The 14,931-nt window shown below is 36.5% G+C and overlaps 1 protein-coding gene and 1 non-coding gene across 2 annotated transcripts in view; both read left to right on the top strand.

The window, feature by feature from the left end:
* LOC103470996 (matrix metalloproteinase-17) overlaps positions 1-14,931 on the top strand; it is a 43,885-nt gene that overhangs the window by 17,024 nt on the left and 11,930 nt on the right.
* On the top strand, positions 360-431 carry trnaa-ugc (transfer RNA alanine (anticodon UGC)). Its single transcript has one exon. It is a non-coding gene; the product is annotated as a tRNA-Ala (tRNA).

Genomic DNA, 14,931 nt, shown 5'->3' with positions numbered 1-14,931 from the left:
CAAAATAAAAGCACGCGAGTGGAAGATTTAAAAATTCTTCGAAACTGCGGTGAAATTATTGGGGGGGACGAATGTGACTCTCTCCAACATTGGGGGGACATGTCCCCCCCGCCTCCTACGCCTTTGTGTTCAGGCGATGCTTACGGGACAAAGGGAATTTGTTCCGTGAGTGCTGTCAGTCTTGATAGTGCAGGGGAAGACGTCATGAGATTTATTTTTTTTTTAAAAAAGAAAGGAACGAAGGAAGAGAAGAAATCAGGAATCACATTGCACGGAACCAACACAGACATTTACATCTTAAGCATTACATAGATGCTATGTGACTTTATATTGGATGATTCCGCATAGTGTTTCTGCCAGGGGATGTAGCTCAGTGGTAGAGCGCATGCTTTGCATGTATGAGGCCCCGGGTTCAATCCCCGGCATCTCCAGCGGGAGTAAAAAAAAAGATCATTTAATTTTATTTTAATTCTTTGCACATTAAATTATTCGCAGATTAAACCACTTTATGTCATTAAATTACCATTGATAGTGCTTTTGGAGAACTTTATAAGTTTATCCAGTACTCAAGTGCAGGGCCACTAAAGGGGCAGGTGCTCAACAACAAAAAAAGGGCACATCTAACCACATTTTAGGACAGAATATTAACAGAGTTTAATAAACAATGATAAATTACAAAATTGTGACATATACAATCAAAGCTAAGTAACATCTCCATATAGAGCATAACACTATGCAAATGTAAGATATTTTATTAGTAATTTCTTTCTGCAGGTCTATTTTGTTATAGGAAAGTATTGCAATATTCAAACCTGCAATTTAGCAAGATATGTAAATCAGAGCTGGACCACCAGACATATTTTGTCATTACAGAATTACACTATTAAAAATATAAACAAGGGTACAATGCAACCTTTTAGTGGACTGTAATCTATAAAAAAGAGCTGCCTGTTTGCTACAATTGCAGTGGAGATGAAGATGGTCCATTCAGGAAAGCAGAGCTGCATCAAACTTTAATGTGGAACTGCAGAAAAACGAAAAAAACAAAAGCAAAAATTGAATTGTTAATGCATGTCACCATGAGAAAAGCCTACTGAGTTTTGCTAAAAAAAAACTTTAAAAAATTTAAATCACACATTTTTGACTCATGAAGTTAACTTTCTTTTTTGCAAAACAAACTTATTTGTGCTTGTCAGAAATTGTTTCTTGCTATTCTAAGCTTTTGTTTGTGACTCAAAGTTTTGCTTGCGATTCTCGCATGTCGTTGTGAGCAGGGCCTAAAATCACAACAAAAGATTCCTGATGTGTGCAAATAAATGTCTATGTTTGGTAAAAATGAGTTATTTAATTTTAAAAAGTCCTTTAAACAAAACTTTTTAAAAAAAGAAATCATTACAATTCCAAAAGTTTTGATTACAATTTTATTTTACTTAACTGAGGTTAGTTTTTTTTTTTTCATTGAATAATTGGGAAACAAATTTAACTTCATACACTGCGAACCAAATCCTAAACTTAAAGTCTGGGTTGAGTTTTTTTTCCCTTCATTAATAACACTTTTATTACATTCCTTATATCGCTCATGGTAATTCAGGGTGAGTTATTTTTAATTCTAAATATCTTTGTTGGACTATTATTTAAGTGTTATTCTCCTTCAAGATACATTTACTTAATGCTAGAATAAATGCAATGTACATTATGCAGCAAAGGAAATTAGAAGATCGGACATATATCCGTTATGGAGATGATCGGTTCTGGATGGGCGATGTGCCCCTATTGCATAAGCAATACTAAAGAATGACTGATATCATCAGTGGTGGAGAAAGTACTCAAAAAATTTACTTAAGTAAAAGTACAAATACACAGACAAAAATGTACTCAAGTAAAAGTAAAACTACCACATTAACATTTGTACTTAAGTAAAAGTAAAAAAGTACTGGCTTTTAAAAATACTTAAGTATTGCTTAAGTATTTTTCTAAAAGTACTTCCTGAATGCATTACCTAATCGCTAATATCATTAAGTGAACCGATCGTATTTAACTTTAATACATTATAAATGTGCCATTTTAATGAACAATGCCACAGATAAAGCATGTTTTTATTGTGTTTACTCTGTAACATAGTTTAGACTTAGATATGTGATTCTATGCATTTTAATTTCAGGGATGGAAACATTTTGTCTCCTGTCCAAACATAACATGAACTTCACTTTTTTTGCCACTAGTGGCATTTATTTTTAAAGAAATTCAACAGAAAGGGATGGAAAGAAGGTGGGTGGGAGAGGTCATGCAACCAAGGAGCCAGTAGCAGAGTTGTAGTCAAGACCACCTAACCCAAGACCAAATCAAGACCAGCACCCCGTGCTACGTGACACAAAAAATTTTTACTTTTACCTATCAAAATTGCTTCTCAAATTGATCTGAAAGATCCACATTCCCATAAAAAGGCTAGATATTAACTTAGAGCTGAAATAAATGTAATCAGTAAAGATCTGTCCAGAAGAATCGGATCGTTCCTGAATATCATACCACTATATTGCACTTTGGTACCAGCGTTGTCCCATATATACGACGCCTCAGTCAACACCTCCACATAATTATTCAATGCATGAGTGACAACTTTTTTTCATCGCAGATGCAACATGTGTGTCTCAGTCTGTACAGCTAGCTTTGCAAGCATCACGTCCACACAGCCATTGGCGCAACTACACATTATTCAGGTGGATGCAAAAACATAGATCGGCGCCCCCCCCTCCCCCCGACCGAGGGAAGGAACGTCAGGGTGAAGGAGCGACGCTCACTCACTGACGCTCATTCTCCTTCAAAATAAAATACAGATAAATTAATACATTAGAACTTTTTAAAACTAATTATTAAGACATTTCCAACTTCCAGATTGGGGCAGAACGGTTGTGCAGTGCACTGCGCATGGATCTAATTAACTTCTGCACCTTTATTTATTTCTTCAAAATAAACTGGATCCTCTGTTAGACTATAAATGGATTGAAGTGGTGCCCAAAGTTGGTTCTTGAGGGCTGGCATCCTGCACGTTTTAGATCTGTCCCTGGTGGTAGTAACAACCTTTTCAGATTGTCAATATTTTTCTTAGGGCTTCTAACGAGCCATCGTTTGATCCAGGTGCTTTAAACCAGGGAGAAAAATAAAACGTGCAGGATGCTGGCCCTCAAGGACCAACCTTGGGCACCCCGGGATTAAAGCAACGTTGCATTCACTTTAGTTGTCTTTGTTCTGTACTGGAGATTGGAGTTAAAGGCGCCATTTCAACTAAAGTTTTGCAATGAGCTTCCTAATCAAGATGTCCTGTCCATAGTTCTTAAACATGCTGTCAGCTCCCGGTCAGAAAGACGCATTTAGTTTAGTGTCCATGAGATGATATTCAGAAAGGATTCTTTTATTGATTGATTTTAGTTGCCTCTGCGATGAACTCTTTGTGTAAAGTCTATCATGTCTCCATGTGCACCAGTCAAAGGTGTTAATTATAACCTGTCAAATGACAGAGGGGCTTAAAAAATAACCAAATATTCAGTTTGGTTATTTTTTTAAATTAAATATATATACACTACATTACACAAAACATAACATCACATAACATCACAGTTAACAATTTAAGTCATTGGTAGAGAAGTGTATTTACAAAAGGCATATCAATTTTATTTTAATATTATGTACTCAGGGTTTACAACTTAAGAAGACATCCATGTAGGGTCCTTGGTGGGTGCCAGTCTGCAGTGAACTGGTGGATGACAGAGGCAATGGTATACTGTAGTGAGCAGGTTGAAGCAGAAGTCCCACCATGTGATCCACAGGGCTTTCCCAGCTGAGCACAAACTTCATGCACTTTGTTTCCACAGGCACCACAGCAGAATCAAGTGTAATCTGTTATAAGGAATATGAAGTTAATATTCCTATGTTATCAATTTTCTACTGCCAAGTCTACAACCGCAGCAAAACAAAGTAAAAGAAACTTAACCTTCTAATCATAACCTTTGATAAATATTCATTGGAGAAATGTGAAGTTAATGAGCTAATATCTATCTATGTATCTATCTATATCTAAGACAGCGTCTTAGATGGATAGCGTCTATCTAAGACAGCGTCTTAGATAGATAGATAGATAGATAGATAGATAGATAGATAGATAGATAGATAGATAGATAGATAGATAGATAGATAGATAGATAGATAGATAGANTAGATAGATAGATAGATAGATAGATAGATAGATAGATAGATAGATAGATAGATAGATAGATAGATAGATAGATAGATAGATAGATAGATAGACAGACAGACAGACCTTACCACAGGGGCCGCGTTTCATTGGTTAATGCCCATTTCACGTCACAGCGCAGCTACCACGTGAGTGACCGTCTCACAAATACAAGCTACAGTAGTAAACACATGCTAATGTACATTGTGGACTAGCAGACGTCAGAAAGTTTTTGCATCAGGACTTGAAAAAGAATGGTTCTCTACCGTCAGTGGGGTATCTGTACAGGCGATGTCCTGATCGTATTTGTGGAACTAAAATTCACAGATTTCCAAAATTTTAAACGGAATGCCTTGCTTGGATCAAAGCTTGTTCACGACCGCAGCTGCAGCTCAACTGTCGTAGGATCAATAAGAACAAAGGAGTGTCTGCTGGTGTAAGTATTATTGCTTTGCTTTCTTTGTGTATAGTGAATGAAAAAAAGAAAGTAAATAATAAACACATTCATTATGAAAACCTTTTAGCCAAGTACAGCATAATGGCAGTACAGATACAACTTCTACACCTTGAAGCCTGTCTGTTACAGTCTTACGTTAGCTGAACAGATCAATATGCAATCTTTTAATGTGACATACATTAAAGATTTTATTTTACCTGAAGTGGCTTTTTACTAAACTGTTATTGTGCTAGCCACGCTAGCACCGAGTTCAGTGTATCAGGCCTAGGCACACTCAAACATTTGCCAACAACAGAAATCATTGATTTCAAAAGTAACCCTCAAAACCATGAAAGCCTGACTATATTTATGCTGAGGGTGTGAGGATCTGCTGTTTTCCTCATCGACTGGTAGCATTTAGCTGTGACACGCACAATGTTGGAGGCATCACGTGGCCCAAACACCTTGATGTTGTCCAAAAAAGATGATATGAACTTTTTAGTTCCCCTGTCCATTGTCGTGGCTGATATTTTTTGAAAATCCGGCAGAAATGCTACACTAATCAACTACAGTAAAATACTCTGCAGAGAGTCAGTCGAAATGAAAGACGCCATGTTTACATAGAAACTAAGCTCCGCGAGGCTTTGTTTGTGAGACATGCAGCCACGTGGGATTTTCGAGGGCATTTCTGGGCGGAGCTTGGTAAGGTCCATGTCGCTACTGTGGTGAAACTAGCGCAAGACGTGAGGAGGATTTAATACGGGATCTTTACAATAATGCATTTACGTGACGGGTGGCAACCCCAGTTTATACCATAAAAGTCTGATTACGATTAGAGCCTAAATACGTTCTATTTCCAAAACAGAAAGGCTATGTAATGTTAGCCAGCTAACAAATTACTATTGCTATCTTAGCATATCAACTAACGCCTAGAAAAAACCAAAACACTTACCGTCGTAGTCAAACTGGTATCAATCAGCGAGGAATTTGTCCAGTTTAGATTATGTTGATGAAGAAAAATTGTTTGCAAATAGTGATATATCTTCAAATCGTATTTGTGGCAGCTGCTTTAGAGTCCAGAAACCATAGATATTAATTGGTAGACACCTCATGAAGCGCTGAGTTGTACGTAACAGCGTCCGCCATCTTCTATGATGCAGCAGAGCGATCAGAGCTCCTCAAGTTCTGTACTCCCAGGTGAAAAAAAAGTATACTTCAGTATACTAAATTTTAACATACATTAGTATATTTTTATCGATGTACTTAAACTGTACTATTTTAGAGCAACTAATTTTGTGCTTAGTATACTTTAGTAGTATTTAAATAGTATTAAATTACGACTAATAGTATATTTTAGTATACTATACGTACTTTTTTGGAACAACTTCAAGTGTACTTTAAGTATACTTTTTAAATATATTTCAGAGCTTTATTATTATATTTTGAGTGTAATAATTCTGTCTCAGAATTATATTAAAAATATATATACTTCAAATATATTTTAAATATACTATTAATATATTATTAATGTATTTAAATTACACTTAATTTTTATTTCCTGCTATTGATAATAAACTACAATTTTAATTACTCGTGAAAGTCTTTATTCCTACGTACCTATTTTGTAAATGACATGCATAACTACACTACAGTACTTACATGGGAAGATTAATTACACAAGAAGTTCAAGATAATTCAAATATTGTTTTATTACAGACATTTTAAAACTGTCTAATTTTACTCACAACTTTATGAACTTAACACAAATTATAAGTTTTCAGGTCAAAAGTGAACACATGAACATGAAAATTTAAGTGTGACAATAAAACATGACAGTGAGGATCAACGACAGCTGCCCTGCGTTGCTTTGCTACATAAAATCTGAGTAAAACCTAAAGAAAATATATTGTGCTTGTAAAATGTTACGGAAACCTACAAAAAAGAACAATAGAGCAATTAAACAGAGAAAGTATTTGTATTTAAAGAGAACAGAAAAATGGCAAATAAAAAAAGAATACTTAGAATTTCAAGACGTTGTGGACTCGCCATGTATGTAACATCATCAGAACTGATGATGATTGGGACCAGATGCCTGGGGTGGAAAAACATTTCTGGGTGTCTTCTTTGCCTGTTTATGTTAGAAGTAGAAAAAAAAAATAGTAATGTCATAGAGTCAGTTGATGTTGACATTAACTATGAAGCTGTTTTAAGTCTGGACTTAAGGAGACAAACTACCTTAAAATCTTTCCATCCATGATCTGAACATGCTGATCCTTTCAGGGTGGTGAGGGGGGCTGGTGGTGCCCATCTCCAGCAGCCATCAGATGAGAGGCAGGGTTCACCCTGGACAGGTCACCAGTCCATCACAGGGCCCTGAAAGTCAACAACAAATTAAAAAAAAGAAAGATAAATGTTAGATTAACAAGAAGAGAAAAATCCTTTCCAGTTACCTTTAAATCAAATCATGTTAATTAAGCACTTGGTGATGGTAACGCCAGTTTTTGTTGTTGAAAATGTAGCTATTGCCTCATTGAAAAAACAAACGTACACCATTAAGACGATGCAGAGGTTCATCCTCAGAGCTGGTTGTTGATCTGATGGAGTCAGAGCTTCTTCTGAGACAGAAAGTCTTTAGGTTTTCTAACATCCGATTTCTCTGGCTTCCTCTTTCATCTTCATTTGCTTAGACTGCAAACATATGTTGAAGATAAAATCATTGATGAACGTGTTAGAACAACAACCACCTCACAATATCAAAGTTTCTTTGTCTTTGTCTTAAAACCAGGTTAAGTTTATGAATTAAAGTATAAGTTATAACAAACAGCCTCCATGCAGTTATAACATGAAGCTGAATGATTCCTATTGTAATAATTATACAAGTCACAATAAATTGATAAAATAATTATTTAAAAAACCAATGTAAGTTATATATCTTTACTGCACTGTTTATGAAAATAATTAATAAACAAACTTACCACCAGCTAACAACAGTTAGCAGCCTTCGTCCCTCCCGGCTCCTTTTGTGACACACATTTCATTTCCATCTGTTGTTTTCTCATTGTGTTGTAGTCTAACTTGGACTAGGACGTCACCGGCTTGAATTTACCGAAATTAGTAACTAATGTCAAGGCCCTCTCTACTTTTAAGGCAATATTTTGAGAGTAAAAATGGTGCATTTCAACAGCGTTATCTTCCCTGCTTCAAGTTTTTTCTTCTCTTTGTGGCGTTTTTTAAATAAATGAAAGTGTGCAATACCGCCACCATCTGGTCTAGAGTTTGAACTGGAGCTAATGCCGTTGATTATAAGATTTTACATCACACATCTGAAAATTGATTGGATACTTTCTTAAAAATTACATCATGATTATCCTTTTTTTTATTGTATATGCAATTTTAATAAATATTAAAAGATTATTAAGGCACTTAAAAATTCATACATATTCATATTTTGTTCACTTAAAGTATACTTTTATTTAATAGCCTATATTGAAAGTGTATTTTGGTACAATTATGTTTAAGTGTGTTTAAAGTNTTAGGTTTTCTAACATCCGATTTCTCTGGCTTCCTCTTTCATCTTCATTTGCTTAGACTGCAAACATATGTTGAAGATAAAATCATTGATGAACGTGTTAGAACAACAACCACCTCACAATATCAAAGTTTCTTTGTCTTTGTCTTAAAACCAGGTTAAGTTTATGAATTAAAGTATAAGTTATAACAAACAGCCTCCATGCAGTTATAACATGAAGCTGAATGATTCCTATTGTAATAATTATACAAGTCACAATAAATTGATAAAATAATTATTTAAAAAACCAATGTAAGTTATATATCTTTACTGCACTGTTTATGAAAATAATTAATAAACAAACTTACCACCAGCTAACAACAGTTAGCAGCCTTCGTCCCTCCCGGCTCCTTTTGTGACACACATTTCATTTCCATCTGTTGTTTTCTCATTGTGTTGTAGTCTAACTTGGACTAGGACGTCACCGGCTTGAATTTACCGAAATTAGTAACTAATGTCAAGGCCCTCTCTACTTTTAAGGCAATATTTTGAGAGTAAAAATGGTGCATTTCAACAGCGTTATCTTCCCTGCTTCAAGTTTTTTCTTCTCTTTGTGGCGTTTTTTAAATAAATGAAAGTGTGCAATACCGCCACCATCTGGTCTAGAGTTTGAACTGGAGCTAATGCCGTTGATTATAAGATTTTACATCACACATCTGAAAATTGATTGGATACTTTCTTAAAAATTACATCATGATTATCCTTTTTTTTATTGTATATGCAATTTTAATAAATATTAAAAGATTATTAAGGCACTTAAAAATTCATACATATTCATATTTTGTTCACTTAAAGTATACTTTTATTTAATAGCCTATATTGAAAGTGTATTTTGGTACAATTATGTTTAAGTGTGTTTAAAGTTCTAATTTCGAAATTGGTACAAGTGTATTTTTAGTATACTTCAGATATACTTATAGGTAGTACACTTAATAATTAGTATACTTAAAGTGTACTTTCACAAATTTAAGTATGTTTGAAGTATACTAAAGTATACTTTTTTCACCTGGGCTGTGTGTTTCAAACTGGATTAATTGGCATTACCTTTCACAGGTAAGGATGGAAGATCAGAATTACTTGACTTTGCAGCCAGAAATGTGCTTCTAAACAACCGAGAAATATTTCCTACGTAACTAAAGCTGGGACCCGCAGCTGTAATTTGTTTTTTTTTATATTACTTGACATGGTGACAAACAATGAGAGTTGACTGAAAATGCAATAAAATCAGAGAAACTCCAACTAACAGATAACCTGTTTTTCAAAGTGACAATTAAAATAATATAGATTTGTAAGAATGTCAAATTTAAGTAAAAAAATAAAAAATATTGTTTTAATGTAGTGCAATTTCTGGAGTGAAACTGTATGACAATTTACATTGGGTAGAATTAATTGATTATTTGATATTGTTGACCTTACTGATAAAATATAATTTCATTCTACTTAGTCATTTTAAGCTGATAGTATTTATACTAGAGACACACCCAGTTGTACAGAAGTAAGTAAAATGCAATACATAAATAGAATGAATTTTATAAAAATAATATAATTAGTATGCATAGCTTGGCTACTAGTATTTATTCTATAGAGAGAAATGTAGCCAGGTCACGCTTTTTTGAGTGGAGAAATATGATTGCGACAAAAGCTCAAAGTATTGCACTTAATATCCCAAAGACATGCAAAGTCCAAAAAAAGTCAAAGAGGATTGAATAGTTTTTCAAGACTCTGTAAAATCTACACTGAGGACTAGGATCTGTGTCTGTATCAGGTGTGTGTGTGAAGCTTCAGAAAGACTCGAGTTTCCTGCTAAACCACCATCCAGCTCCACACACAGATGAGATGGAGCGTAATGATCCCAGTGGGACTCAGCGGGAGTTAATGGGCCAGGGAATCCAACAATGGAAGAAACACTATTAGCATCGATGTGACCCAATCTGTAGCAATAAAGAAAATACAAGCCAGGAAAAACGTTTTTATTACAGAGACACACCCAGTCGAATTTGTTTTCCAGCTTTGCGTCGCCTAGATGCTTTCATAGAGAGAGGGAGCTGCGTGTGAGTGGTGAATACAGAAGCAGGTCATGGCGCGTTGCCGTCTAACAGTTGGTTCAGTAGCTTAAACACAAAGAAGCAGCACGAGAGGACTGAGCAGAGAGAAAGGGATGGAGTGACAAATCTGTTCGACTTCATTTTACTTCTGTTTTAATCCTCACGTTAAGAGGATTCGGAGAAAAATGTTGATGGCATCATGAACGAAGATACATGCAGATGTTGCACACACACTCACTCACAAAGCATATCTTTTCTGCGTAACACACACTAATCCTGCCTGCTGAATCCACTGCTTGTTTCTGCGTGCGGGGGAGCATTCTGCCTTCTAACTAATTGTTTCAGGGTTTTTATTATTATTATTATTATTATTATTATTATTATTATTATTATTATTATTATTATTATTATTATTATTATTATTATTATTATTATTATTATTATTATTATTATTATTTATTTATTTCATTTCCATATTGGTCAAATATGCTCTGATGTTCAGAAAAAGTGAAGAGTGCAAAGTGACCAATGAAGGACATGAAGTGAGGCTACATTTGTCGCCATGGTTTTGACAGCAGGTGGGTGAGAGGTGGGGGGGCAGTCGGGGTGTGTGTGTGTGTGTGTGGTTAAAGACGAAGCATTGAGAGAAAGAAGAAGCTGATCATCCCGCAGCAGATAAAGAGAGCTGGAGAAGGGGTCAGACGTAGAGAATGAGCAGGAGCAGGAAGGTAAGCAGGAGAAAGGATTCTGTAGTTTTCTGCCTCAGTTAAGGCTGGTTGCAGTGACCGGGGGATGGGGGAGTGAAGGGACATCTGGGGGACAGTTTGGAGTCTCTGCAAGAACCAAGTTTATTTCTGACATGGTGTGTCTGGAAGAAGCGGGCTGTGTGATGTGAGACAACAGCGGCAGATGGTGACAGTACTGTTAGCGTCTGATGAAACAGAGACAAAATCACTGTACAGCAGATTTACAGTGGCTGTCAGTCTGTTTGTATCATTTTATATTTCACTTCTTCACTTCCCCACATTTTAACCACACACTGAAATGATGCAAAGTAATGCTAAGTATTGTAAAGCAGGTGCAACTTGGGCTGCCTTCAGTAGTGTGCAGCAGAATGTTTGAAATCAGTTATTTACAAGTTAAAAATTAGCAAATGAACTACCAGAAAACCATGAGCATCTCAGACAGCCAGCATGAACTGACAAGATTCAGGAAAGAATGCTTGTGGCTGCTTCACCACGTTCTGTTGATCAGTACAGTCAGACTGGATCAGGGGTCAACACGAAGGTCAGGGCTGGACAAAAATCTCTGAGATCCAAGTTGGAGTTTGTAGTTGGAATACTGATGTTTATTTTGGACATTTGGTTTCAGTTTTAAAAATTGAAACTTATTTCTAATTCAGCTTTTCATTTAATGTGACTGTTTAATTCTAATTAATAATGCAGTGCCAGTAAATACATTTCTTGAGTCTTGTTGTACAACTTTTTCACCAGGTCTTTAGTGTGTGGTAAATCTATTTACAGAGGTGATAAGAAGTAATGTAATGATTTAAACTTTGTTTAAATCATTACATTAACCTTAGCTTATGCTAGTAAGCTTATGCTAGTAAGCATTATTCTCGGACATTGTTCTTGTAAAAATGTGTTATTTAAGTATCTAAACATTCTAATGGACAATGTTTTTATCTTATTGTCGTTAGTGTCAGAGACTGGGGAGATTACGGTTTGGGTTTTCAGCTTCCGAAGCCTGACGGAGCACAACAAGCCTCATAGCTTAACAGTAGTGCAGCTCTGGTGTCAGAGATCTGGTTCAGCTGACCGTTCAGGTTCAATTGTTGCTGCTTTTAGAAAAATATGACCGTGTCCCTTAAGGTCTCCTTGTTATTTCGTTTTATTACCCTTGCATGTTTTCTTGTGAAGAGCTCAGATAGGACGGTGTTTACAGCAGTATGTACAGGCAGATCAGTTGCTCGGCTGTCTGGCTCTGGTCTGTTCACTCGTTCCCATAAACTCACTCTTTCAGGCTGAATACTGAAGGAATTCCATGGAAATAACTCAGGGAGGCTCCTTTATTTACCATCCGTATCCCCGGTATTTTTAGGCTGATCCGGAGTGAAATGAAAGCAGCAAACTTTGTGTTGTGCAGTGTTATCTTTAACTGGTAGTGGTAAATATTTACAAGCCACCATCTTCTTAATTCAGGATTGCTTGGAAATTAATGAAAACTTAAAAGCCTATTATATTAGGAAGACGATAATGTTCATAGTATTGCTTTTTTTGCATCTGAAATACGACTTAGTCTTTTCTAGCAGTCATGGTAACTCAAAGTGGAAACAAGTGAGCCGCATTAGCTCCTGGAGATGTGACATCAACGCTGTAGGTGCAAGAGCCCTTTGAAGGAGTCTTTGAATTCGGACAGGCCTTGTCGCCACGCTATGATGTAATTGGCTTACAAATCCGTCCTTCGAAGAATGCAGACCCTGAATTCGGACACAGCTTCTGCCTGAAGAGCAAGGGGGTGAGGCTCCCCATTTTAGGCCTCCTGGTGAAACGCTGTCCAAATTTTGGTTCCCTTTTTTTCTCTTTTGATTTAACAGGGTATTTTGGTAAATTTCAGTGTTAAAAAACACACATATATTATAAATTGCAAGACTAATAATTTATGTGGTGGCTTATATTCTTAAACAGATTTTCTTGACCATCAACAAGTGATTAAATCCTCCCACTTTATGGTGTATCACAGTAACATTTAATTTTTACTGCTAATAACAATTTAAAAAAACACAATAACAGTAATTTATAGGGCCCCAATTTATTTTATATTTGTAAAAATATATATAAAAATTGTGGTGGGCCCCCTGTGGTCAAGGGCCCTTGGAATTATCACTTTTCCCCCCTATCGCTCCCCTAGATGTGTGTTTGTGAAGAGGTGACTTGTCCTGTGGTGTGATTGGTTAGACTAAAGCACTTCATCCATTTTAACTACTTGTGGGTTTCTGTACATATTGACCCTTTGCAAACTACGTCACCATTTTGAGGCGCTGTGACGGACGTTGGAGGTAAGGGATGGGAGTGTGAACGGAGTGGCAGATTGTTTTTCCAAGTGTAGCCATGGTTTCCACTTATTCATGTCTGTGGAGGCAGCACTCTTGTTAGTTGGGCCTCACAGATGGCTGTATTTATAAAAACTGGAAAAACCTATCTTGGAAACCGACCCATACCCTCTCTTATGACATGTTAAGTGTTTTTTTTTCTTTTTCAGCTCTAGTGGCCTTTATTTTATAGTTAGTTGACAGGAAAGTGGGTAATGAGAGAAGGGGAAGACATGCAGCAAAGGTCGCCAGCAGTGGCGGAGCTAGACTTTTAAAGTTGGGGGGGCTAAGGGGGGGCCAGGACTACCTCTGGGGGGGCAAAATTTTAAATGTGTGTGTGCACATATATATAATTTTAAAAAATAACCAAACTGAATATTTGGTTAGTTTTTAAGCCCTTCTGTCATTTGACATGTTATAATTAACACCTTTGACTGGCGCACATGGAGACATGATAGACTTTACGCAAAGAGTWCATCACAGAGGAAACTAAAATCAATCAAATAAAAGATCCTTTCTGAATATCATCTCATGGACAMTGAACTAAATGCGTCTTTCTGACMGGGAGCTGACAGCRTGTTGAAGAGTTATGGACACCTTGGTTAGGAAGCTCTGTTTGGACAGGTAATTTGACGGGTAACAATATTTCGGGTCAAACCAGAACTATTTGCCTGATGGTGGCTCGGGCTTCTAATGAGTTTACATTTAATGAGTTTGGAGCACACAGAGAAAACCTAAAGAGAATGTGATCTACTTATTGTAGTTTATGTAGAGGAATAACAGCTGTTGAGAGAGGAAAGAAATTAAAGTGCAGATCCGTTAGGCAGAAACAAGCGCAGAGCGCTGGGCAATAAATGCGCATAAATGCTCCACCGTAACGCACCAATTAATCACACATGAGATGACAAATGCCAAATATACAATATATAGTTACACTGCTTACGTTAATGGTGTTTTAAAAACAAAACCAGTAAAAACTTAACTGAGTTAATATGCCAGATTCCCTCCTCACCCTCGTCTTGATGAGAATAGAGAGCAGTTCGCTGGTTTCTGTCCAGACTGTGATCAGCTGACCACTTGGTGCTCAGACAGTTTCAACTTTACGCACAGAGAACATCGTGGAGCTCATTATTAATCAGACTAAGAACAATATCAGTCAGAGAATCACCTCTGATCTGGACGCTTTAACGGACCAGAGACTTCGGAGCTCCTAGCTCAGCTGATCCGCTTCTGCGGGGTTTTTCTCCCGCAGAGGGAAGTGATGCGGGATCAGGAAATGATCAGAGTTCTGCCGTCTTCTGATCACGTCATTTCGTGAAATGTTACCTGATTTCAAAAACGTTCTAGCAGAGAAATAATAAATGTTTCGTTTGATGACTACAAATTGGAAATAAAATTATTTTTTTCTTTGACGGACAACGAAAAAACTCTAGCGCAACCTCTGCTCCAAACTAGGAACATTGTTGGCCCCTCTTCGTTTTTTTCTCTTTTTTGCGGAGGATCAATAAATAACTTATTGGTGTTTTACCATCACCACCAGGTATGAAGTGCTTTAGCCTTTGA

This window comes from Poecilia reticulata, linkage group LG10, assembly GCF_000633615.1.
Source record: "Poecilia reticulata strain Guanapo linkage group LG10, Guppy_female_1.0+MT, whole genome shotgun sequence".
In the NCBI taxonomy this organism is placed as follows: Eukaryota; Metazoa; Chordata; class Actinopteri; order Cyprinodontiformes; family Poeciliidae; genus Poecilia; species Poecilia reticulata.
This window is presented reverse-complemented; position numbering and strand designations above follow the sequence as displayed.